Source organism: Lichenostomus cassidix, chromosome 1 (genome assembly GCF_008360975.1).
Source record: "Lichenostomus cassidix isolate B80296 chromosome 1, HeHo_3.0, whole genome shotgun sequence".
NCBI classification, from domain to species: domain Eukaryota; kingdom Metazoa; phylum Chordata; class Aves; order Passeriformes; family Meliphagidae; genus Lichenostomus; species Lichenostomus cassidix.
Window position 1 is genome coordinate 92,531,560 of NC_139479.1, and position 25,085 is coordinate 92,556,644.

The 25,085-nt window shown below is 39.0% G+C and overlaps 1 protein-coding gene across 15 annotated transcripts in view; it reads left to right on the plus strand.

Annotated features, from left to right (window-relative positions):
- The window catches only part of ZBTB20 (zinc finger and BTB domain containing 20), a 473,676-nt gene that overhangs the window by 153,259 nt on the left and 295,332 nt on the right, over positions 1–25,085 (plus strand). For 14 of the 15 annotated variants that reach the window (XM_085070972.1, XM_085070875.1, XM_085070883.1 and 11 more), the window contains one exon: positions 8,864–8,939. The gene's annotated coding sequence lies outside the window, so the exon portion shown is untranslated. Of the gene's footprint in view, positions 1–8,863; positions 8,940–23,591; positions 23,686–25,085 lie in introns of all 15 variants that reach the window. The other variant, XM_085070903.1, reaches the window with a different exon arrangement.

Sequence of the window (25,085 nt, forward strand, 5' to 3'; positions counted from 1 at the left end):
CAGCAATTGGGCCTGAAATATTTTTCTGGGCTTCGTTGCAACATAAAGGCATTAGATCAAGAATGTTCCAAAATTCAGATTGGCTGGTATTTGCTTATATCACCATGACTGAATGTTACCAGTTTTAAAATGCTTTTTTTGTTGTTCAGGAAATTTTAAAACAGCTTTGATTTCAAACATGAAACTTGGCAAGTGACTGGTCCATAATGTGTTCTAATCACTTCTGGTATTTTGGAAAAGACTTGAAAAAGATTGAAGTTGTTATTTTATTAGAAATTTAGTTACCATTTGCATATCTGAACCTCTTATCTTCTTTACCTGGAATGTAATTAGCTTATGGTCTTGTAGTCTTTGCCCAGTGTAAGTGTTAACATGATGGAACTTAATTTTGTATTTTTCAGTACATGGGTTTTTGTTAGATTTTTTTTTTACTGCTAAAAAATTATATACCAGTTTTAATTCTGCCGTTCGGTTGACCACCAGGAGGATACATTTGGTCTCACCTGGTTGTTTAAACATAGATTATGGAACAGGTTGAATACCCAACCTTTATTTCCTAATAATAGCATTCTATTGTATGTTAGGTGTGTTTTGGTTTTTCATAGTGCAAATGGAGCCAGAGGGAATTTTAGTCTTGGAACTTCAAACATTTCAATCGTTGCAGAAGACCCATGAACCTGAGCTCATATCGTATTTGAAGCAAAGATAAATATGTAAGTGTGTGCACTCCATAGCTCAAGGTCTGTGGAATAACTACAAATATAATTTGTATTGGAGCAGGCTGACAGGATGCTGAGGTCTCTGAATCCAGTCCTGCTATGTATTTAGACACACTTTGTCTCCAGAAAATAGTAGCCATTATTTTTAAAAATACATTTTAAACTTACCTAGTCATTATTCTGTTGTTTTATTACCTAGATTCTGCAGGATGTGGCTGACAGTATAAAAGCCTTTTTCTTGTTTTTACTAATATTGAAAGTAAATGGAAGATTGTTTTCTCCTTTTTTTCTTCCAAATATTATTTCCTGTCCTGACACAGTGATCAGTTCGCATCATTGCTGATACATTCTCTCTTTTTTCTTTTCTGCATTGTTTCTGGGGAAAAAAATTACAATAGAGCTTTGCCAAATCACAATGCAGGAACTGAACTTCCCTGAACTTTTATATAGTTCCAGCTGGGTTTGAATTTCACTTCTTGTAGGATGATGTCTAATTAAACAAGAATTACATATATGGACTTTATTGGGAGATATTTGAGAGCTTGCATCAGTGTTACATTAAAAGTTTAAACAGCAGATTTGCAGAACAGTCCAAAGGTCTCAAAGTCCTCTGGTATTAAATTTGCAAAGATTTCTGAGATGAATGAAATTGGAGGGGTTTGGTAGCATTGTCCCTGTAATATTGAATCTCAATAGCCTGTACAATGAGATATTGTTCAGTATCCTCCTTGGGCTTTGAGCTTAATATGGCAGTTACATAAACTGAAATAATGTGAAACTTCTGGGCATGGTTTGTGCATGGCATTGTGCAAGATGGAGCTGGTTTTGAGCTTCAGGTTAATGGCCTTCTGGCAAAAGCATAAATAATGTGCTGAAGTAAAAGACCACATTGATTTGTGCTGCATGTGGTGGAATAAAATCTGTCCATCTGTAATCTAGAACAGTCCTGATTCTTCTTGAGATGCACCTGCTTATATGGAGTCTTGACTTAGCCTGTAGTCCTGACTTTGCTCTTTATTAATTTCATTTACTCTTAAAAGGTAGCATGTCCCTTCTTACATGTCAAAATCCTCCAAGGTAGGCCTGTGGAGATAGAGCTTCTGCTTAGGGTAGCATAACAGTGATGGACCTACTGTCCATCTGAAGTCTGTCAGGGCCACAGGAGCCACTCTTGCACTTGCTGCTCTGGAGACCTGAAGTGGATATTGCCTCCTCTCATTCTTTCCACTTCTCTGACATCAATTAGAGCCACACATTCCTGCCTCTCTGGGAATACCGCTTCCCTCACTGTCTCTTTCTCCTGTGAGAGTGTCACACCGTCATCCTCTTCCCTTCTCTCTGCAGCAAAGAAAGGAAAATGGAAGCTTTGCAGTGTGGACAAGGCAGATCCAGTGGAGATGGAGGGAAGCAGGTGCTTCTCAGTGAGATGGGCTTAGGCTGCAGTGTGAGGGTAGAAGAATTGCTGTAGATCATGGGAGAAGATCAGAGGTCCCAAAACCATAGGTGATGGAGATGAGTTGGCAGGTACAGTCTCCTAGTGTCACATGGCAAGACAATCACCATGAGTGATAAGTGAAGAGGAAGAGTTGAGACAACTTCCCCAAATTTCTTACAGTTCAAAACATGGAGCTGTCACTCCCTTATTCAGTTTTGATGTCTCAAGAAAGAGGACGTTAAAAGTTATTTTGGCATTTTCTTGGAGTGTCACAAGCAAGCAGAGGCTGGGGTGCTGGGGGTGTGTTCTCTGTGCAAGGAAAGAGAAAGAGGCATGATATAGTGAACTTCACATCTTGCTGATATTGATGAGTTTATCCTGGGAATATTCAACTGCTATGTTTAATTGCTCAGCACTTAGGGATATGTAGACTTCCAAACAAAGGTTTATCACTTTTATCTTCTTTGCCATATGTCCCATGAGATTTATGTGTATTGCCCCCAGATTTTTCATTTCCCCTACTTACATTGTCTTTTACTCAGGATCTTGCCCTTTCACAGGTAAGGGTCAGGCTGAATTTCTTTGGGGCAGATCTTTGAAGGAAGTGGAGAGGCAGTACCCATCAAACTTTGAGTTGTACACAGTGGCTCTGTGGGGATAGCTCAATGTCACCTCATGGAACAGAAATTGGCAACAAAATGGCTTTAGCTGGGAAGGGCAGTGGAAATTCAGGAACTACAACTAAAAGAGTACCCTGTTTCCAAAGAAGAATTTAAGGATGTAATATGTTATTACTCTAAAATTTTAGTCATTAGTACTGATATTGTAAGAAAATAGGCCAGATTATTATCCCTTACCACAATGACTGAAATACAGTATTTTATTTTATTTTGCAAGGGAGCCAGTTTCACAACTAGACTGTACCAGTGCATAATAACATGATGAAGTCAAGCCAACACAGTGAAAACCTTCTATTTCTGAGTTTGAAACCAAATTCTGTATTGGTTTTTGATAACTTTTTTACATTTTAAGGTATGTTAAAAACCACATCATTCTGGCTCATGCACATTATTTGGATCTTACATTTTTGATACCTTTCACATTTGATACATTTCTTTTTTCTGAATAATCAATGTCAATATTTACATTCTTTTTCTCATCCTTTATGAATCTATGTAGTGATAATAATCCTAGCACCTATTGCTCAGCATCAGAGTAGATTGTTCTTTCTATTCTTTTCTAATACCATTGATTAATAACTCACTGCTTCCTATCTGTCAGAAAGTTTTTATCCACCTTATTGTAATAGTATTCAGACCATAATTCTCTAGTGCCTCTATGAGCTTCCTGTGTGGTACTGTGTCAAAGGCCTTGCTAAAATCCAAACAAATTATATCCACCACATTTCCTTTATCCGCCCAGTTTGTCACTGCACTGAAATACCCATCACAATGAAACATTTATTGATGTAAGTTTCTCTGTTAAACCAGAATAAATGTGAAGGTTCTGCTGTGATTATGTGATAGAGCCTGCTTCTTAACAGGTATTATCATTTTATGCACTAAAGATAATATGAGCCATGGGAGATGATACCATTCAGCAGGAGCAGTGAGGCTGTGAAGATCAAAGCATTATGAACCTTGAAAAGAAGTGGGAGAAGCTTATATGCTACAATAGCTCGTAAAGGGCATAAGTAAAGTCTTCAAGCAGTATTCCAAGAGATGCTCAGTGAATATCAGCCTCAGAGCTGCTTCACAAAAAAACTGTATCTTTACAGAAAGAATTGTTTGGGCAAGGCCTCGTGAAAGCTGCATGCTGTCACTGTTCCTGTTCTTTGGGAACATAAACAGGATCTAGGGACAGCTTGTGCAAGAAAACAGTTGGAATAAGGAATATCATGGTTTTCAGCAGCCAACTTGATTACCATCATCGCCCCTGCGTAGGAGGAAAGCTTCAAGAGGTATTTAGAAGGATGCTGGGTCCCACCTGACTATAACAGTACTACCCATTAAACTGCTCTTTAGGAGTCCAGGTCAGATCTTTAGTGCAGTTGTAGAGACAACTCTTCTGTGGGTTGAGAAGTTCAGCTTCTCACATGCTTTCATAGCTGGGCTTCTCAAGTGCTTGCTGCTTACTCTGTTAGCAGTAGGAATAAATGAGGGGAGTGGACTGTGCTGTTAAGGGATCCAATATGTTTAACAAAGTTTGAGGGCCCTTGGGGTGAAATTGCATCCAGTACCTGTTTCCAAGTGACCATTAGGGTGGATTAGGCAGTGCAGCTTTTATGCAGTTGATTGTCTCTGACTTTCTGAAGCCAAGATTTCAAGGAGTGTTAGTCTTCGCCCAAAGGCAGGTTTTATCATACCTGAACAAAAATAGTTCAAATACTATTGGGGAATGTGGGGTGTGTGTGAAATGTAGCCAAAAATACACCTTTTTCCTGATTAAAATACTTTTCTCACTGAAACAGCCATGGTTTGGAAATTAAAATTTGTAATGGATATAGTCTTCACTGGGAAAGTAAACTCAAAGGATGAATGCCATAAGGAAGATAAAATCTCTATGGGCACTCATCTTTGCTGTGAACCAATAACAGATTGAGATTTACCATTTTGACAAAGAAACCTTCAATCTCCTGTTGTCCATTCCAGCAGTGGTGGGAACTCTTAATCCCAGCACAGTGCTGTAGGTTGTCCTCTGCTCCCATTCTACTCAATCACAAAAAACCCCCAGGTTTCTCCCATCAGCAGCCCTGTGACTCTGATCTGAGCCACAGTCCTACGGTGTTAGGAATAAGCCCAGACCAATGCTGCTTTACAACACAAATGGCTGTGAGTTCGAAGGCAGAACTGGAAATAACCAAAATCCCTACATATTTTTGAAAGTGTACTAAGAGCTCCACTTCAAACCTTTGGGGAGGATTTTTCAAGCACTGCCATTACTTTTTTTTTTTCCTTTTTTATTCTGTCCACTCAGGACAAGAGACAGGTGACAAAAATAAAACTGTTTATAGAGAGCTAATACCAACTAAAGTGCATTCACCTTAAAAAAGCATTAAAGTAGTGCTATATCTGGGTTAATAAGATTTGTTCTTTTGCATTACCAATGAACCTGAACAGAGCATTGTGCTGGTGTGTCTATATTGGTTCCAATTTCAAGGTTTGTGTATTTGTTGTTAGATGAAGAGCCTGTACAATTGACTTTCCTTTTTTGTTTCTGTGACACAATTACTCCATGGCCTTTCTTATGTTTCCAAACCTAAAATGCCAGAAAATAGTCTGGGCCACATCCTAAGTAATTACTTAGATTCTGAAGCTGGAATGAAGTCTCTTGTCTGGCCCATGAGTATTTTTGAATATTCTCTTGAAGGTGATGGGCTTGGATTTTTGTTTGTATATGTCCATTTGTCATCCAGTGCCCTCCCTTTCCCTTGTTCCCTGGTTGTTGAAGATGAGTTCTTTAAATATTATCAATGAGGCTTTTTTTGTGAGTAAGGACATCAGTGTTTTACCTTCTTTGAACAGTTACTTCATCCTTGATTCCCAGTTCAAGAAGTGAACTTGAAAAAGATCAATTGACTGATGTTGTAACTTCTATATCTAGAAATTTCTAAAGATATCAGTAAGTGTTGTACTGTATTCTCTTCTAGTCTTCCTTCTCCTCATAACTAATCAGCTATAAATGAATCTAACTGACCTGCTCCAGCTGACTTTAGGTATTCAAGGAAATTCAAAGCCTTACAGGTATGGAACTTCTTTGTTGCTAAGAGTTTGCAGAAGGCTGACATCTTCTGAAATGTTTCTCAATAATAAGTTACACTTTTTTTTCCCCTTCTCTTTAATTTTTAGATTGAATGAATGTGATTCTTATGAAAGTGGGGAACTAGACCATAAACATGAGACAGGCAAAGTAGAGTCAGGGGCCCATGCAAGTCATGGAATAGTGCTAATGAACCTCAGTTGTTGTAGAGTTGGTAGCTTCCCTCTCACAGTTTTCAGGCTCTACATAAACTTTACGACAAGAAGGAACCATGAGAAAGCAAAGTGAAACCTTTTTACCTTCTGATATTTGCTTTTAAAGCCTTACTAAGCGCTAACACTTGCTGTGGTATTAACACTTTACTCTTGTGCCTCATTCCTGACCTGCCATACTCCTCGTTCTTGCAGTTGCAGCTGCTGAGCTTCTCTGAACCAGAAATTCATCGATTGTTCTTGAGGCATGTCTCTTGCTTTCCACCAGGGCATTGGGGCACTCCTTTCAGTCACCAATCATGATTTCCTGCCCCACAAGGATTCAGCATCCTCACCTGTGCACAGGAAGGAAGGCTCTTACAGAGAGCTGTTCCCAAGGCTCCGTTTGTTTTAATGGAAGGATCATGCTGTCTGCTAATTATGCTTGCCTTGAGGAGAGGAGCCACCTTATCTGCAGGCACTATGCTAATTTACAGAGTAATGCCAAATATTACCTTCCCTCTTTTTTCTTTCTCTTTAGATTAGTGGGCAAGCACAAAAAGCTTCAGGTTAAAACTACTAGAAAGGTACATTGAAGAGTAGTGCCCAGGATTGTGCCCAGCATGGGAAGGAGGTGCTAAGCCTTTGTGCTTTGACAGGAGAGAGCCATGTGTTTCCTCGTTCTCTACAAGAAAATGGGGATTTTGGACAAAATTTGCCGTGGTGAAGTCCATGCACCAGTTTATTCCTATTTAGGTCATTGGAATAGGGCTTCAGTGGTGTAGGCTCCATGCTGGCTCTCTTCACAGGGATACATTTCACCCTCAGTGAATGCTCTTTGTTTCTCAGTTGAGGTCAGTTTTTCACTGCATTCATTAGAAGAAATAGCTTTGGATTTTAAATACCACTGCCCCTCTCCTTTCCAGCCAGCAAGCCAGCGTTACAGTCCTGAAGATGTTAGAAAAGGGGTAAATTTGGAAGGGGAAGGAAGTGAAAGAAATGGAAGTTTAGAGGCTGAAGCTGTTATCACTTATGTGGCAGTTTTGCTGTTGCCTGCTTCTGATGGATTTACCAGTTTTTTGCTTGGATTTCTTCACTGTTTGTCTACCTTATTAGATGTCAGTCAGGACAAAGATGGAAAGTTGTTTGCTATAAGATTGTCTAAAGGAAGAGGAACATGTTTCTCAGATGGTTCCTGCAGGAAAAATTTCATCCAAGCCTATAAAGGTTATTTTGTGGCAGCATCATCCTAGTGCCTCTATCAGGGGGCTCTTGTTCTTTCAAATGCTCAAGAATTGTTTCTAATTCTTCCTCTGCTGTCCCCTTCCATGCTCTCTGCTTTGCCTGCTGCTCTTCAGTACCTCTGATCGTTGCAGAGTGGAAACCTTAAACCTGCAAATGAGTTCGTGAGCTCATTTTGTTAGTGGTATTGTTGTGTGTGTGAACATGTTTGTGTGACAGTATATTGTCTGATACAGTGTGTTTTGTTTTAAACATCTGTGAGGGTAGATTGAGAAGCCTCATATAACACTGACGTCTGAGGAATTGGCTTTTAACTTATGGGAGAACAAAGTAAAATTACACTTAGGAATTGCTCCCAGCCTGTGGTACATACAAAAACAGTATTAGATTTGCATCCGGGATTTATTTGACCGTCTCTGTGAGTGTGCTGCTGGCGAGGAGAATAGCTTTGACTTTGAATGGGGTAAATTAGGCAAGTTCTGCTGTCACCTTTTAAAAATAAAATTTAATGAAGTTTTGATTTGTTCCTTTAATGAGTCATTGGTACATGGTATGTGTCTGTGTATATTGCTGTATGGTTTGTTATTATGAGGCCAAATCCTGACAACTTATTGCAAAATTGTTTTAATTTATTATTAATATTTTTTTGTTTTTCTCATTTCTCCTGGTTTTGGAGCCTTTATAATTAGATATAATTAAAACCACAGGTTTTAAACTCCAGTCTAACATTTAAACTCATATTTATGGTGCAACCCCTGGAGTTTTATTGTCATTCCAACTATTGCAACTGCATTTTGAAAAAAAAAAATTCTGCATCTGTTCAAATGCTGTGTTCTACAGCTACCACTTCTTAATCATCTGTTTTTCACAGTAATGTGACATTTATTTTACATGATAAGAAACCGTGCAGTTTTATAGATGAGCTATTTCATATCCCCTAACAAAAGGTTGCAAGGGACCTTTTGCCTTGTACACTTTAAAAACAGCTTTCCTCTTTTTGAACTTGTCTTTCTGTGCTCCTCCATGCAACAGTCTGAAAGTGCTGCATGCTGTAGAATGAATTTTTAAAAAATGTTGTTGGCTGGCATTATGTAAAACCATATTTTCCCTTTTGGTGCGTATGTTCTGGTCCTAGCAATGTCCTTGTTTTGCTGAAATTAACATTTTTATCCTCACAGTCTTTGGTATGTGATGGTGTTTTTCTATCTTCTTTAATTGTGATTTTTTTTTTAATTAGTATAAGGTTGATTGTTAAAATTAAGTGGCAGAAGGCTTCTTTCCAAATTATTCAGAGATCTTTTGCTGAAGAAATATATTTTGCTACTCTCAATTGCCTTTTTCCCTTTTTCTTTCATTGCAAACTACTCTGGGAAGAGCTTCTTTTAACAAAAAAAAAAAGGCTACGCTTGACTGATAATGCATTGCTTTGGATGGTGAAACATTATGAAAGTTTAATTTTTAATTAAATCTGAAATACCAATTATAACTGAAAGAGATTTTAACCTGTTTCTTTTCAGACTGCCTGAAGTTACATTGTAGATGCTGAAATCACTGCACCTTAAAAACAAAAAGATTAAGCCACACTGCATTCCTGTAAGTAAAAGCTTTTCCGGTACCTTTTGTCCGTATTTTTCCTCTATATGCATCCAAAGTGTTAGCACAGTAGCTGGTCTTGGATAAAGGTCAGAGTCCCCTTGAATGGGATTTAGAAGTTCAAAGGATGTTTTATTTAAAAATTAAAAAGGAACTTACATCTTGCAGATCTTTAATTTCAGACCACTGAATAGATCATTCTTCCCTGCTTTGTTTTGAATTTTATTAGGAGTACTGTGCATCTCTGTTTGTTGACTTACAGTTCCTGTCGCTTTGTCAGTGAGGATTTCTGCACGTTGGTGCAGAGATAACAGAAAGTAGCAGAAGATTCCTTATAGCACAAAATACAGTTTATTCTCTTCTCATGATGTCGTAACAAATTCTTCTCCTTTGTATGAGAACAAAACAAACAACTTTCTGATGACATCACAGGGGACTTCAGCTGCTTTAGGGTTTAGATGAAGGCAGAAATGCCTAATTCATCTCTGCTGTGACACAACAAAACAGTCAAAATAACATCTACGTCTCTCAGCGAGAAAGGAGTCTTTTTCTAAGAGCATAGTTATTCCATAAATGCAAGTCAAATTGCTCGTCACTCTGATCTACCCTTATTTAGAATCTGTTTATTGAATGTATTTGGGTTAATAATTAAGATTTGGAACTTCAGTGGCTGAACAACAGACATGCAAAAGAGGGTTGGAAAATAAAGTAGATTCAGATACTCTTAATTTAATGAAATAATATATGAAAAAAAATCCAGAAGCTTGTAGATAGGAGGAAAAAGATTTATTTCAGTTGAACAGTACAAAGCTGTGGAATATTACAAAGCAAAGTCAGTTTGTTTTCTTATTTAAGATCAAAATGTGCAGTCTGTAATGAAATCCAGAGCCTTCTTCCAAAGTGGTACTTCTGTACTTCAGTTTTAAAATATTTTAACTATTACAAGGGATTTATCATGCCTTTGCCCCCACCCTCCCGTTTTTTTAATATATTTTAATGTTTCATTGTAAACTAGCTGGAGGGTACAGTTACACTGTGGGCAGCTAATGCCTGCCCCTCCAGCACACAGCGCCAAGCATGACTCAGACAGGCAGATTGTGCCATTCTGGCTCTCCTCCACTGTGTTTTTACATTACTGGCAAGGGCCATGCCATTGTGTTGTTTAAATATTGTGTATTAACTGCAGGCTGTGGCCAGTGAATGGTATTTAACATTTTCTGCTCTTCATTGCTGAATATGAGCAGCTTCTTTGGCCACCAGAGGTTAACCTTGCAATTGCACTGGTGAGCCGAGTTGAAAACACTCGTGGATTTGCTGGGTCCAGCAGCAATTTAAAGGGAGGTGTTCAGGGAAAAATGGGGGAACTCTTCTGAATCTGTGAGTAACAAATTTCATGCTTGCCTTGCAATGTAGTGTGAACAACCAGGAAAATTTTTGTTGGAAAGCAGGAGTAATTCTCTTTCCAAAATGCAGCAGCAGCGTAAGAGTGAATTAAGGCAAATTCTTTGCATCCTTAGGATCCAGATGGTCAGTAAGTCCTACATGGACAGCCCAAGACAAAATAAGAGGTAGCAATTGGTGCTGGCTAGGATGAGCTTTTTTCAGTTATATGAGACACTAGACTTTGGAGGGGAAATAAATACACAAGTGTAAAAACTCATATATAGGAAAAATTTCTTCATTTTTTGTTGGGGTTTTTTTGGGGTTTTTTTTTGGGGTTGGGGTTTTTTTTTTTTTTGTTTGTTTTTTGGGTTTTTTGTATTTTTTTTTTTTATCAAGAGTGTCAAGTGCATCCACACAGAGACGTTGAGCAGCTTTCTCAAGGTCCAAGTAAATCAGTGGTCAAACTGGGAATGGAGTGTAGGATCATGACTCCAAGACTGTTCTGCCTGGGTTTTCTTTCCATTCCATGAAGTAAAGGTCCATATTTTTCGTCCTTGAGTTTCTTGTGTTAGTAGCTTAAAAAAACCCCAAACAAACAAACAAAAGAAACCACAACCACCACAACAACAACAAATCCAAACTTTTAAACTTTTAGATGCTTTTAAGTTCTGTAGCCTTGGCATACAGTCTGTCTCTGAAATACAGAAGAACAAGGTGAGGAAACTTTTACATAGGCACATATATCCTGTAAAATGAGGATGTGGTTCTTGCTATACCTTGTGTCCATGTAACTAGTTACTTGGCACAATAAAATAGTGGCACTTTTTTATAGAGAAAAGTGTACTTTAAAGATTTCTTTTGTTTCCTATATGTTTGCTGTAATCAGGTATTTCTAATTGTAAGATCCTTAATAAGGTGAACTTGCCACTAGGACTTTCCTGTATTAACCCAAAAAAAGGCAAAAAAGAAAAGGAAAGCCATATCCTGGTAGTTTTGTATTTTGTTGCTTTAATTAAAGGGTGGAAATCTTGTTTTAATGTAGGGATGTCCCTAAAGCAACTGATTAATATAAGATGAGCCAAATTTTTGGGTAATATAAAATATGCTTGACTTGGTACACGGCATTAGAAGAAAATACAGATGCACAGAACCTGAACATCTGTCAGACAATTTCATGGAAAACTCAGCTTTCTAAATGTGGTACAGATATTCTCTTAATGCAGAAGGACTGTGGGCTGGATTCTTGCTATGTTGAGTGCTCTGAACTAAAGGCATGAGGGTTGATAGGCAAGGAGATCTATTGTGGTCAATGGAAATACTCAAATACTTAGGGATTGTAATTTGAATTTGAGGGAACTACTCAAATACTAACCGTAGGGATGTGGCTTAGTACTTCACTATTTGCAACTAACCCCAAATAGGATTATGTCAAGCATGAGGAGATACCTCTGCTCACACTCAGCATCTGCATGATTTTGGAATGAGACAATGACAGCATATTGTGTGCAGACAAAAACGATGTGCTTTCAAAGCAATAGTTTTAGTTATATTGCCATAGGCTGAGGGGAGTAAGGAGTATATGATGTGTTATTTTCATTAAAAAAAGGTTGGTTTGTCAAGATTTCAGCCTTACACAGCTGATCAGTGACCAAGGGATTTGGTGATCTAATCTCTGTGGATACTGGATCAATGAGTGGCATTGGACAAGGCATTTAACATTAACATTTAACAAGTCACTGTGCCCTGTTCAGCAGATCACTTTCAATCTGGTTCAAACTTATACAGCTCTGAGAACATTACTGAATTTGTGTTTGCAAAGCTCTTAGAGGATAAATAGTAACCATTGTTTTTATTAATAAGGATATTGTGTAGACAAATCATCAGGGATGGAGATACAGCTGCTCTTGGGGGTGATCTTTCACAACTTACTTCTGCCTTTGTTTAATTCCTCACTCAAAGGTATCAAGGCCAACTCCAATTTACAGCAGTATTTCTCATGTCACTTTCCCCACTTTTGAGTATTTTATTGTTCCTGTTCTCTCTCTCTGTCTGTTCCTTTGCTATTTTCCTCCATGCTGAGTTAACCTTGCATACCAAACTTTATTCCTTTTTTTTTAGTTGCATTATACAGCAGAGGCATTTGTGTAACCTCCAAATTACAGAGAGCAAATTCATTTTGTCTAGTGATTGTTTGCTGATGATGTATGAAACAGACAGAAGACAGTTTGAATTTTCATAAGTTCAATTGAGCTTGCAGGCATAAGGGAAGGAGCAGGCAGAGCCCAAGCCAATGTGACACAGTGAGCTGGCATCCCAGAGTGCAGGCTGCATGTGTAGCGTCAGGATGTCAGGGCTGGGAAGGGCTTCGTCCATCACAGCACTGCTTTTAGGTGAAGGAAGGGTTTTGAAGCAACAAGCAAGCTGCACTACCATGTTCTTTACAGCGCAAGAATCCTCATGATGCTTGATGGATTTGGGACCTGTCCTTTCCTCATGTAACTTGCTGTTTTAAGTAGAATTTCAGGTCTGAGATGGTCTTGGAGTCAATTCCCAGTTCCTGTTCCTGTGACAAAATGTAAACTCTCATGAGTTTAAGCCTGGGGTTTGTTTTTTTTTCATTTTGATGCAGATATTGGCTTGTAGAAGCTGTTGCTGCAAATGTGAAATGAGTATGGAAGTATGCTTGCTTTGAACAAAGATCAATGTCTTGGGGCTGACTGTCCCTGAGGAATAGTGTTAGCACTAACAAAGAGAATTAATTTTGCCTTTTCCCCTTCCTATACCAAGGCATTAATCCAGAAACTCATGGGGATAAATTCTGCCCTGGTTTCTACCTGTGAAACCCCAGTGGAAATGTGGAGAGGTCAAAAATGTTTGTCGAGGCAGAATTTGTCCTAGAGTTAAAACTGTGGAGAAAGCAGAAACTGGTTGGTTGTTATCTGGCCCAGGGGCAAAAGGATGTGTAGGAGTCCTACCTGACATTGTATGTGTCTGAAAGTGTTACTTTTGTTGTACGTTAAGGAGAATAAAAAAAACAAATCTAGGGAGTGAAAAGTTATAATCAAGTGCACAGTGATTAATTGTTCTTCATGTCCACTGGGAGAAAGACCTAAAGAAATCAGTTCAATGAACAGTGAAAATTACCAAGTTAGTATTAGCAACCATGTTCTGACTGTATCAGTTTTAAAGTGCTGGAACACACAACCTGTATGTACTATTGAAACAGAGGAGGTGTCTTTTTCAAGGAATGGCTTGGAAAACCACCTCTCAGGGCATGCTAGAACTTCCCATAAGACAGAAAACCAAACTGGATGGGTTCTGTTGCTCCCTGGCATTTATCTGATTCAGTGTACCATTTGAGAATGTTGGTGTGTGGCTAATGCATTCCTGATTAATAAAGCTTAATGTTCCCAAAAGATCTCCACAGTTCTCATTTTTCTATCCCCTCATAACTGAAACCATACTGTGTCTTCAAAGATTTCATCGGGCTCCCAGCATTTTGCTTTGACCCTTCTTATTTTAGAGAAGGACAGGGGGGAGTTGTATAGACACAGAAATGCAGATTTTCAGTCATAGTGAGTCTGCAGGGGTTTCTTTCCAGTCAGTGCACAAATACTGATTTGTTTCAGTTACTGGTTTTCAAAATTTGGATTAATGGAGACACTCCAGGTATTGCCTGATACAAGCTCCTCTGACAAAGAACATGGAGACAGTTGAAAGTTGCAAATAGGATTGATGATCAGAGCAAATATGTAATGAGGCTGGAGTAAAGCCTGCTACAAAAAGGTAAATGTCTCAGGAGATTAAGAGCTTTGTAATTGTCTCTCTTTTCTTATGATTGTCTCTGTTTTCTGAATTTTCTTGCAAACATCCTTGAAAGATGTTTTCACTTAATGAAACTGCAAATCTCAAAATGCAGTTGGGCAGCCTGAAAATTTTCTTAGTTCTCAGGTTGGTTTCAATAAGTCTAATTCGCAACTAGCAAAGAAAAGGAGTTGGGAATTATTTTCCATTAAGTCTCTTGTGGGTTTTTTTGTTTTCTTACAAATGTTTCTGGGGTTTCTTTGGGAGGTGGAGGGCTTGTGTGGGGCTTTGTATATTGTAGTTCTGGATGTTAAGGGCATCAGTTGTAGTGTACAAATGGGTAGAATCATGACTTTTTTCATCGATGGCAGCTCTTGTTTTTGCAGAATAGTGGCCACAATAGACTAGGATAGGAAAAATGGCTCTCCTGTGTGTGGTTGTTTTAGTATATAAAGGAGTGTGGGCTGTGATTCACTCATGTTAAAAAGGCATGAGAACATAAGCATTGATTCCCTGCGTAGCACTGCTGTAGCATCTGTAGTAAAACACTTCAGCATTTCAGCACCTGAAGATGCTATGGTGAAAGTGGAAAATCTTTCACTCCATTTATCAAAGCATTTGCTAGTCTACTTCAAGATAAAATAAAGATTAAATATTATTGAGCAAGGAAGGTTATCTTAGACCAGAGATGTCATTAGATAAACTATGAAAGGAAAAAAAGGCAACACAGACCTGGCCTTTTCCAAGGTACTTCTATTTTGTTCTATCTGAAACAAAATTATTTAGCTAAACCAGCGTATAATGGGAGGGAGTCCAGAGAAAGGCATTGTGGTTACTCTATATTTACATCAGTGTCCCTGAGGACACTCTCGCTGAATCATTTCAAATTCCAGAGTCTGATGTAGGGCAGTCTGATGAATGTAAGTTACCCACATTTTGTGGTCTGTTTTCTTCACTAGTGTGAGTTGTCCAGCTCTGAATTTTACTATAGAAGATCTTGTTCTTACTGGCCTCTTTCCCGCCATTACCCCTGCATTTAGATAATAGATTAGGAAACTATTTTAATTCGTCGTGTCAAAATTGGTCTGTTGTTTTCAACAGTTTCCACTGGCATGAAAGAGATCAGAATACTTGTTTTATTTGTTTATTTTTAAATAATAACCAAAAAGAAGTATTTGAATTTGCAAACTGTTTTGGTGTCAGCAATAACTGAAGGCATCTCTGAGTCAAAACCTGCATTAACAATTTTTTGAACCTGTTGCTTTCTTTGGCAGATTTTTTTCTTTGTATTTCCTTGGAAATTTCATTCTACTTCATGCAGTGCTGTTCTTGAAAGTTTGAATAATTAAAATCTTTTGTAGAATGGAAGAGCGTTATCTCATTTCTTCCAAGATTTGCAACAAGTAATCGAAAATACTGTGACTCTTACCAGCAGAACCTTTTCAAGAAATAAGGTATATATTTCTCAGCAGCAATGATAGCCAGAAGTTGTGCATCAGATTGCTGCATGTCCTCTCTGAATACAAACCAGATGAGGTCATTCTCATCTCTTCCCAGTTCCTTTTTCCATTCATTAGGGTTTCAAGTGAGGAGGGTAATCTGTTTTGTCATGTCTGTTGCCCTGTTTTAATACTCGACTAACCTTCTTATGTCTGAGTGGCTGTCACTTCCCCAGAACAAGTGATACTGGATTGCTGAAGCAAACAACTATAAAATGATCATCCTTTGAGGTGAATTTAGTGTGTTAGTGACAGCTTTAGCCTGGATGCTCTTAGCAACCAGAGGGAAATTTCAGTGGTCAGGGCATCACAAAAGCCTGAGGAATGTAGAACGAGGATGCTGAGGGACACAGAAACCAAGTGACCAAGAAGGTATAGAATTAAATCAGTCTATCAACTTGACTGGAAATATGGCATGATTATAAGTGAAAAATCCTTGAGTCAATAGGCAAGTTTGCTGTAGGTAGTGATGCTCATGGATGGTGCCTGATTGTAAAAATTTTGATTCCTCATAATTCTTTCAATCCCACAGGGAGGAAAGGATTATTCTTTTTACTTTTGTCAGGGCTTCAGTGCTGTTTAATTTGTCTTGGTGCCTCTTGGCCATGTGACACCACTCCAGAAACAATCCAGTTTGTGGTTTATTCCTGTGTCACAAATTGGCATATTACTTCTCATCTTCTTTGTGTGTGTGTGTGGCTTAGAAAATACTGCCCTTTTACAGCTGCATCTGCCCTTCCTCTGATCATGCTTGCTGTTCAAGAACACATTTATCATGGCAAACTCTTGTTCACTTTAGCAATCTTTCATTATGCTGTGGTGTTCTCCTGCCTATGTGCTAAAGGCAAATGGCTTTAGAATGGCACTGAAGAGAACATTCAGATATAAGTACAACCCTAGATGTCTAGCAAATATTTAGTGTCTTCAGGATACCAGTCATGGTCACCTCAAGTGTTTTCCTGCCCTCTCCAGGGAACTCTCCTTTGGCAAGAGTTCAGGAGAATTATTACTGTAGGAAGATAGATTATTATAATCTATAACAAATGTGAAATCCTTTAATAGATCTGTGTTTGGAGTGGTATTGAAGGAAAGCTTTGCATTCAGATAGTCCCTGAGCTTCTGTGATGCTCAAAACATCATTATTTTGTCATATGTAAATCTTAGACTCATGCAAAGATATGGAAATAAGTGGTGAAAGGACACTTTGCTACCAAGTCCAAAGCTAGATGCAGTAACATTTAGGTGCCTGACTCCCAGAGGAATTCAAACCCCAGAGTTATGGTTCTTATCCAGTACTTGGGATGTATTGAAAGCAAAGGGAAGCATCTTGTTGGATGGCATTCAGCCTAGAGGTAACCAGAGGGAAGCTCTAGAGACAAAAGACTTGTTGATTCTTCCAAGGACAGGATTTCTTACCAGCAAGATATTTTTCCTTACTGCAATCTATTCATGTCCTAGAGAATTCCAAATGTGCTGGGTACATTTTGCTTTTAATTTATGAAATTATCAGCTGTTAAAATACATTTTCTATCCCCCTATAGAATTTGCCTTCCATCAATATAAGATAGGCATAGATTTCCTGTGCAGTAGCATGGTGGAAAACAATTCTGATGTCCCTGCATTGTCAGACTGTCAGTGCCACAGTTTTCTATGTGATTATCTTCATTGTGACTTAATTACATTTAAAAGCATTTCATTTCTAAAAATCTCTTACACTATCTCTGTCATAATGTTTAGAATGTATCTATACCATACAGTAGATATTCCTTAAGCTCCTTATGCTTCTATTTCTTGTAAAAGAATATACTGTATAGCAAAATAGAATTTCTTTATTTAATGCTGAACTAATGCTCAAAGCTGTGTTGTGATTAATCATAGTTCCACTGGTGAAAGTTTAGAAAGGATAGTAGACTTTTCTTACTGCTTTTTCTTTGTTGGCATGGTATGAAGCCTGAATACCCATGTTATGAAACACTAAGTCTCACTTCTACTGCTGCCAGTACTTCATCCCACTGTCTGAACAGGACAGGACTTTGTAATTCCCTTGTGCTGCTTCCTGGAGCTGGCAACTCAGGGCTGTGGAACTGGGTGAAATTCAGGGCTGCAGGAAAGCAGTGTGACAAAGCCAGTTTTCTTTGTAGTGCCCAGAGAGGTTATGCAAACATAATTATCAGCTGTGATCCCTGCCAGATCTCTGCGCACCATTTCTGGGTGAAGTGCAGCCATTTTCTGATCACTTCTCTTACAGACAAAAAAGGCAAATCCTGGCCCAAATAAAGTCCCTGAGGTTCCTCCACATTCCTTTCAGTGGGGTCAGGAATCATTGCAAACATATGTGTTTGAGCTGGCCCTTTACACAGGTTGGATATGGTATGTCTGGTGCATTTACATGTATTCATTTCCCCATCTCCAAAAGTCCTGGCCCAGGTGAGGGGCAGACACCAACTGCTCTGGCTGATTTCCTGCTGAAAGCACAGGATTTTCTTTAACTGATGTAGAAGAAAAGGTTTGACCTTTTGGCAAAAAAAGTGGGAAAATAAATACATCCTGCTTTCTTTAGACAGCTTTTTTTTTTTTTTTTACCTTTAAACATCTAGATTTATCCTGTTTTAATATCAAAGTGACATAAAATTTGTTACATGCATGTTTGTGCCCAGTAGAGATTAAGTGAAGGTTTATTTTGGATTTATTCCTATTTCAGGTGGTTTGGAGTTCTTTTGTGAAAGGTTACAAGACTACATTGATTAGAAATAATTTCCTTCTCCCATTTTATCTAGTCCAGTTTTAATACTAACTTACAAAACAGTTCTTTACTTTGAGGAGTCGATGAGGAACTGGCAAATTTCATATGCAGTTCAGACATGCTGGTTCTTTGCTGGACTGGGGCTGGGCTCTTGCTTGCCCTGAATTCAGGTGTAAAAGTCCCAGTCTCTGTCTCAGTTTGTCATTTTTATTCCTCTGCATCACTGATATGCAAATGGAAACTCCTGTGCTGATCTTTCTCAGTGTTGAGAGCTTTCAGAACCCAGTCTGCATTCGTCCTGTGTTTCTTTAAATATAGAAAGAATTAATGGACCCTTTTCTGCACACTTGAAATCTCTGTCTTCTCACTTAAAGCTAGGTCAAATAGTCCACGTATTTGCAAGTGTAACACAAATTCACGTGGCTAAATGGATAGCAATGGGTGGTACTGTTGCCCTTTAAATAGAAACTTTAGAAAATAGAAAATTTACTTTAGTGGGATTTTCACTGGTTTCAGTGCTTGGAAGGTCAGTTTTTGTTTTCATTCACCACTTTGCTAATATAGCACTATTGTTACAATTCCTCCCCTGTTCATTCTCAATGACCATATCATTAGGATTTTAGGTTATAGTAAGATATTGATGGTGTGTAGGGCAAGAAATACTAAGAAGCTAAAGAAGAAATCTCAGTGCAAATCTTACTGAACACAAATTATAGAACCAGCCATCATATATATTGGCATATAGTGGCTGCTCAGTGTACCAGTCCAAATTAAAATGTGCTCTCCTCTGGCCAGTAGATCTAGACCAGCAGAGAAGAAAAGAAATTGTGTCCCCTCTTCTCCCTGCTCTCTCCAGTTCATAACTACAATCCTAATTATCTTGTCAAAGTGAAGTTTTTATGGGAAAAAGGTAACATATCACCACAATAACTTCTGAACGTAGCCCATGCCTCAGGACTTGGTGTAGCACAAAAGGTCTTATTTCACCTCTAGGTCCTGTACAAATAGAAATGCCTTGAACAATGAGCCAGAAAAATGTGAAATTAAACAGGGGCAAATGTACATTTATTTTATGTATAGTCACATTAATCAGACATATCATTTTTCTTTGGAAATGAGTGTTTCAACAAAAGCAAAATTATAGCAATTAAAAATGTAAGGAGGGAAAATAATAGTATTGATTTTGTTTTGTGTGATTTTGTTATTTCTTGGTTAATATCATGATATGTAAGTAGTAATGCATGTCTTACTGCACGTCAATCTGTTTGTCAGGAGACAAGAGGCACTTAGATCTCAGAAAGGTGAAGGTTCAGTAAGTACTAAGCTAATGCTTAGTGACTTTTTTCATTGCACGAAACACTGCTAGTTTTTCTAAAGTGATGTGCAATAATGCAAATACAGAAATAGAAAAAAATGAAAGGGCTTACTTGGAAATTCTAATACAGAGAACTTTCAAAACAAATTTATTTTTGGCTTTTTAATTATGTGGAAAGGTTCACTATCACTTCTTTTTGAATTCTGACTTCAAAAGGAAGTGAGAAGTCAAAATTTCTCCCTTTACTTGTAGCTTTAAAATGCCTCAAAATGCCTGGTAGCTCACTAGCGAAAGTAATCATAAAATCATAGCCTGTCCTGAGTTGAAGGGGCCCCTCAAGGATCACCAAGTCCAACTCCTTGGCCTGCACAGGACACTCCAAGAGTCACACCATGTCCCTGAGACCATTGTCCAAATGCCTCTTGAGCTCTGTCAGGCTTGGTGCTGTGGCCACTTTCCTGGGGAGCCTCTTCCAATGCTCAACAACTGGGGGAAGAACCTTTTTCTAATGTCCAACCTAAACCTCCCCGACACAACTTCAGGCCATTCCCTCGGGTCCTGTCACTGTCACCACAGAGGAGAGATCAGTGTCTGCCCCTCCTCTTCCCCTCACAAGGAAGTTGTAACTGCAATGAGGTCTCCCTTAGTCTCCTCTTCTCCAGGCTGAGCAAACCAAGCGCCTTCAGCCACTCCTCATATGACTTCCCCTCAAGGTCCTGCACCATCCTCATGGCCCTCCTTTGAACACTCTCTAACAGCTTCATCTCTTTCTTATCTTGTACCCGAAACTGCCCCCAGCACTCGAGGTGAGGCAACCCCAGAGCAGAACAAAGCAGAGCAGAGCAGAGCAGAGCAGAGCAGAGCAGAACAGGACAATCCCCTCCCTTGCCTGGCTGGCCATGCTGTGCCTGATGTCCCTCAGTACACGGGTGGCCCTCCTGGCCGCCAGGGCACTGCTGACTCAGGTTCAGCTTGCCATGGACCAGGACCCTCCACTGAGGCACAAGAAAAGAGATCTGGGGTCTGTTGCTTTTTGAAATTCTTTAGGGATCTTGTTCAGAGAATTTGTGGATGCCCCATCCCTGGAAGTGTTTAAGGCCAGGCTGGATAGGGCTTTGAGCAACCTGCTTTAGTGGAGGGTATTGCTGCCCATGGCAGGGGGAGCAAGATGGAACAATATGATCCTGAAGGTTGCTTCCAACCCAAAATATTTCATAGGTTTGAAATTTTATTGCTATGATTCTATTATTTTTCAGTGTTCTTTGTGATGCTACAAGCTACATCTCTCTCTCCAAGTTTCCACCATCATTTTTGTGTTTAGGTACATCTAATTCTTTCTAACAGAAGAATTAGGGTGTCAATCTCTGTTTTTGCTGACAAAGGCTAGTGTAATAGATAGTTGAGTATTTCTTGTGGATGCCAGGAGGAATGACTATTTAGTGGACAGATATTGTAGTAGACAGAAGTATTGATTTGGTTTCATTGTAATAAACACTGCCAGATGTTATCTCAGTGTGTACTGTTTGCATTAGTAAATAAATAAATTCTCCAGAGCACAATTATTCCCTATAATGTTTTTTCAAAAGCTCACTATTGTCTTACTATTGAGCTTCCTCTGCTTTCTGTGCAGCTTGAGAAACTAATTGGAGCATGTGAAGCTAATTGTAAAATTCAAATCCTGCTCTAGGTTCACATACCATGTCAAGGCCAAATCTGGCATGTATAAGTGAAGGCATCTTCACTTGAGGTAGTCTTTCTTCATCAGAGACTTTTTGCTGTAGAAAATAACTGAACAGGTTTTATTCAGTGTTGTGTTACTCTCCATACTGGTGAACACATTGTCATGGGAATGTCACAGTAAACCTCTGTGTCCTCTGACTCCTGGTAAAGACTCTGAGCTTGCAGGTCACTTGGTACAAGGTGATGCTCTGGTTGATGTTGGTTAAATGGCAGTGCTTGAAGCCCAACATGTCACCTACCAAGTTAAACCAGCTCTGAGTAAGAATCTGAGCTTCCACAGAGACCAAGAATACCAAGAGCCCAGATGCAGTGATCAAGCTGTGAAAATCACATCAAATCATTGTGGAAAGCACACTGGTGCATAGCACATCATCACAGTGCTCAGCATATCAGTGTGGGGCTGTGTGCATCTCCTGCATCTGAGCTTGCCTAGCGCTGCCTTTTCCCTCGCAACAGGCAAGGCAGATTGAAGCAGACTTAGATCTGAGTTCTCTCTGATTCCTGGTGCTTTCAGCTTTCCTGAAAACACTGAGTGAGTTCACAAGTGCTTTTTTGAAGTGTAGTCGGTGTCCATAAAAATTCATGTTAAATGAGAGCTGAAGTTGCACATTCTGAAAATGATTTCTTTTTATTTTCTGTGAAGTCGTACCTGTTCCCTGAAATAGTGCTTCCTTGCTCTGCTGGACTAATGCATCTTGTAACTTATGATTTTGAGTTGTATACTGAGCACTGGCTTTGACTCAGATACAGGCACCTTTGACAAGTTGGCTCATTCTGGAGCCTCCCCAAAACATACTCAAAACTATTTAAAAGGTTCAGGAAGATGCGATGTGTATTTGAATTCTCTGCCAGTGAATCAGCATTATTAACCTTATGACTCCTAAATTAAATCAACATTCTCTTTGTCACATCCTAAGTTTAAATTCATATAAAATATGTGATTTTTCCAAATTCTTAATAGTGTTACTATTGTTTGTCTGCTTCTTCCAGTTTAGCAGCTGAATTTTTAACCTTACTTAGTCTGTCTACTTAGGTATATTTAGAATTTTTATACATTTTACTGGAACTCGGTGTAATAGAAGCATTTACATGTGTATGCATTTCCAGCTATACTTTACAATCTGTAAGGCTACTCCTCAAAAATTTAATTTTGGACAAGGATCATCAAATCAATACTATTTTATTTTTCATTTGTCAGTGCCTTCCTTTTTCTTCTTGTCAAAAAAGGAAAAGAAAAAAGATAAATGAAGAGCAAGGGAAGGAGAAAATGGAGCACCTTCCCACCATATTCCCATATTCTTGTAGCATACATCAATACTTTCACTAATGTCTCTGAAAACTTTGAGAATAACTACTTGCTTCCAAAATTCCCCATGTAAAATTAACAATACTTTGCCATTTAAAAGACAGCTCTATTTCTCATCTCACTTCCCTTTGAACAGTCAAGTGCATGTCCAAGCTAAAGCCACTGAAGAACAATTTCGAGTTCTATGCAAACTTCAGCTGTGCATTTTTCCTGTTTCTAAGGAATAAAGATCACAAATATGAAATGAAACATAACAGAGGCACCTGCATGTGCAGATCTGAAGGTAGAATCTGCACTGGCTATATTTCAGCTCAGACAGTGGGAAAACTTAACACTACTTGTGAGTCCTGAGATCTTTACCTCTCTCAGGTTAGCAAATGTATCTAAGGGAGGAAGCTGGAGTAGCTAATTCCCAAATGATTTTAATGATTCATGCTCCCTAAAAGAAGGAGCCATGGGAAATATGCCTGAGCATCACTATTTTGTTGTGTGCTATAGGATGTTTGTTTAGTGAAATGGCTTTGCTAATAGATTTGTTAATCAGTTGTGTCCCAAATAAAATAAAAAGTGCAACACAGCCCTCCTCAGGTTTGGTCTTCTGCAAAATTAAAGGCCCCATTTGTTTCTCTTGTCTAGGCAGGAAAAATGGACCAAATAATGACCAAAGCCTTCAGCAGCTCTGAGGGTCTTTTGATTTTAAGGTATAAGGACTGCATGAGCTTGCTGCCGCTTCTTCTTCATGGGTTATGATGGAAACCCTTTTCTGTATTCTCTCCTCCTGTCCTCCCTGTCTCTCAGTTCTCAAGTGATGGAAACCCTTTTCTGTATTCTCTCCCCTTCTCCTGTCCTCCCTGTCTCTCAGTTCTCAAGTGATACAGGGCCACAACATAAGACACCTCCTGGTTTTGTGGAAGGTTAGAACTGCTGAAGTGCTGGAGAACCAGTTCACATTTCAGGTAAATGTTGCAGCAACCAGCTGATGTGACTACAGGGTTTTGCTTTTTTTCCCTGTTTGGTAGGTAGATGTATTCAAGTTTCCCTTGCTTCACATTTGTGTGGAACAAAATACCCTGCTTTGTAATGATTGTTTCCCAGGATAAGGTTGGAAGCCTGTCCCCCAGACCGGTTTGATTTTTGGCATCTCCTGTTACTGTGTGCAGTGATGCCACTTAATGCTCATTGAGGCAGTGGATTTGTGATTCTGGTTCTTGGCCTGAAGTGGATTGAGATTCATAAAAAATAATCTCAAATCACAAAGCCACCATGGGAGGCTTATAGCTTCTGTGACTATCTCACTTGGGCTAGATTTGAATCAGCAATCAGGAGGTGAATGGTTTTGTTCTTATCCCGCTGCCAATTTCCTGAACTAACATAATCTGAGTGTGTGTCACAAAACTTTATTTTCCAATTGAATGCATCCATCCTTGAAAAACAGGTTAAAAAAGAAGAGACAAAATGTAAAGGAAATTTAACATCCAAAAAATACAGAACAGTGCTCAGGACTTTAAAATATATGTAAACATCAGTTCCTGCCAAGTTAGTCATTACTAAGAGTTGTTAACACGGGGGATTGATTGAGAGAATGATTGTTGCTGTAGAATGATGATTTAATAAGAGAAAAATCTGATAGATCTGACATGCTACATAAAATGTGCAGAATGGTTATTCTTTGGTAAATTGCAACTTTCGGTTGTACCCTGCACAGATGTGTTTGTTCTGTGCCTTGCCACATTCCCCTTTTTTTCCTGTTATTCTCTTTAATTGCTAGACATCATTAGTATTCACCATTGTTACACATGTCACCCAGAAAAACATACACATACCCCATTTTCCTTCCTCTTGTTGCCTTCTCTCACCCCTTTGCCTGGCCTGTACTCACCTACCTGCTCTGGTGTCTAGTAGGGCACTGCCAAATGTCCTGCTCTCCATCTTTAAAAGGTGCCTACCAGGAGCTTGGCTTTGTTTGCTCTTTGCTAGCACTGTCTTCACATGCACTGCTCTGGTTGAGGATTATTTATCTGCTACTTAGTCCTTACAAAATGCTTAGTGCTTTATAAGCCAGAAAATGAAGACTGTCTCAGCTCAAGGACCAGTGCCTCTGTGAAGTTCCTATTGCAGGTGCTGTTGGTGTCTTTGGTCTTCTGTAAAGTCTAGTGGTTCATGCAGGCCATGCCCAAATAATAGTGATCACCTTGATCTGAGCTGCTGCTGGGCCCTTTTTCTGCAGATAGGGGAGGCTGGTGTCAGAGGCTGGCCACAAATGGTCTTTGCCTCGCCTTGAGAAAATGGAGGGCTAGCCTTGGTACTTGTACTCTATGAATGATAATAATAGTAATAATAATAATAATAATAATAA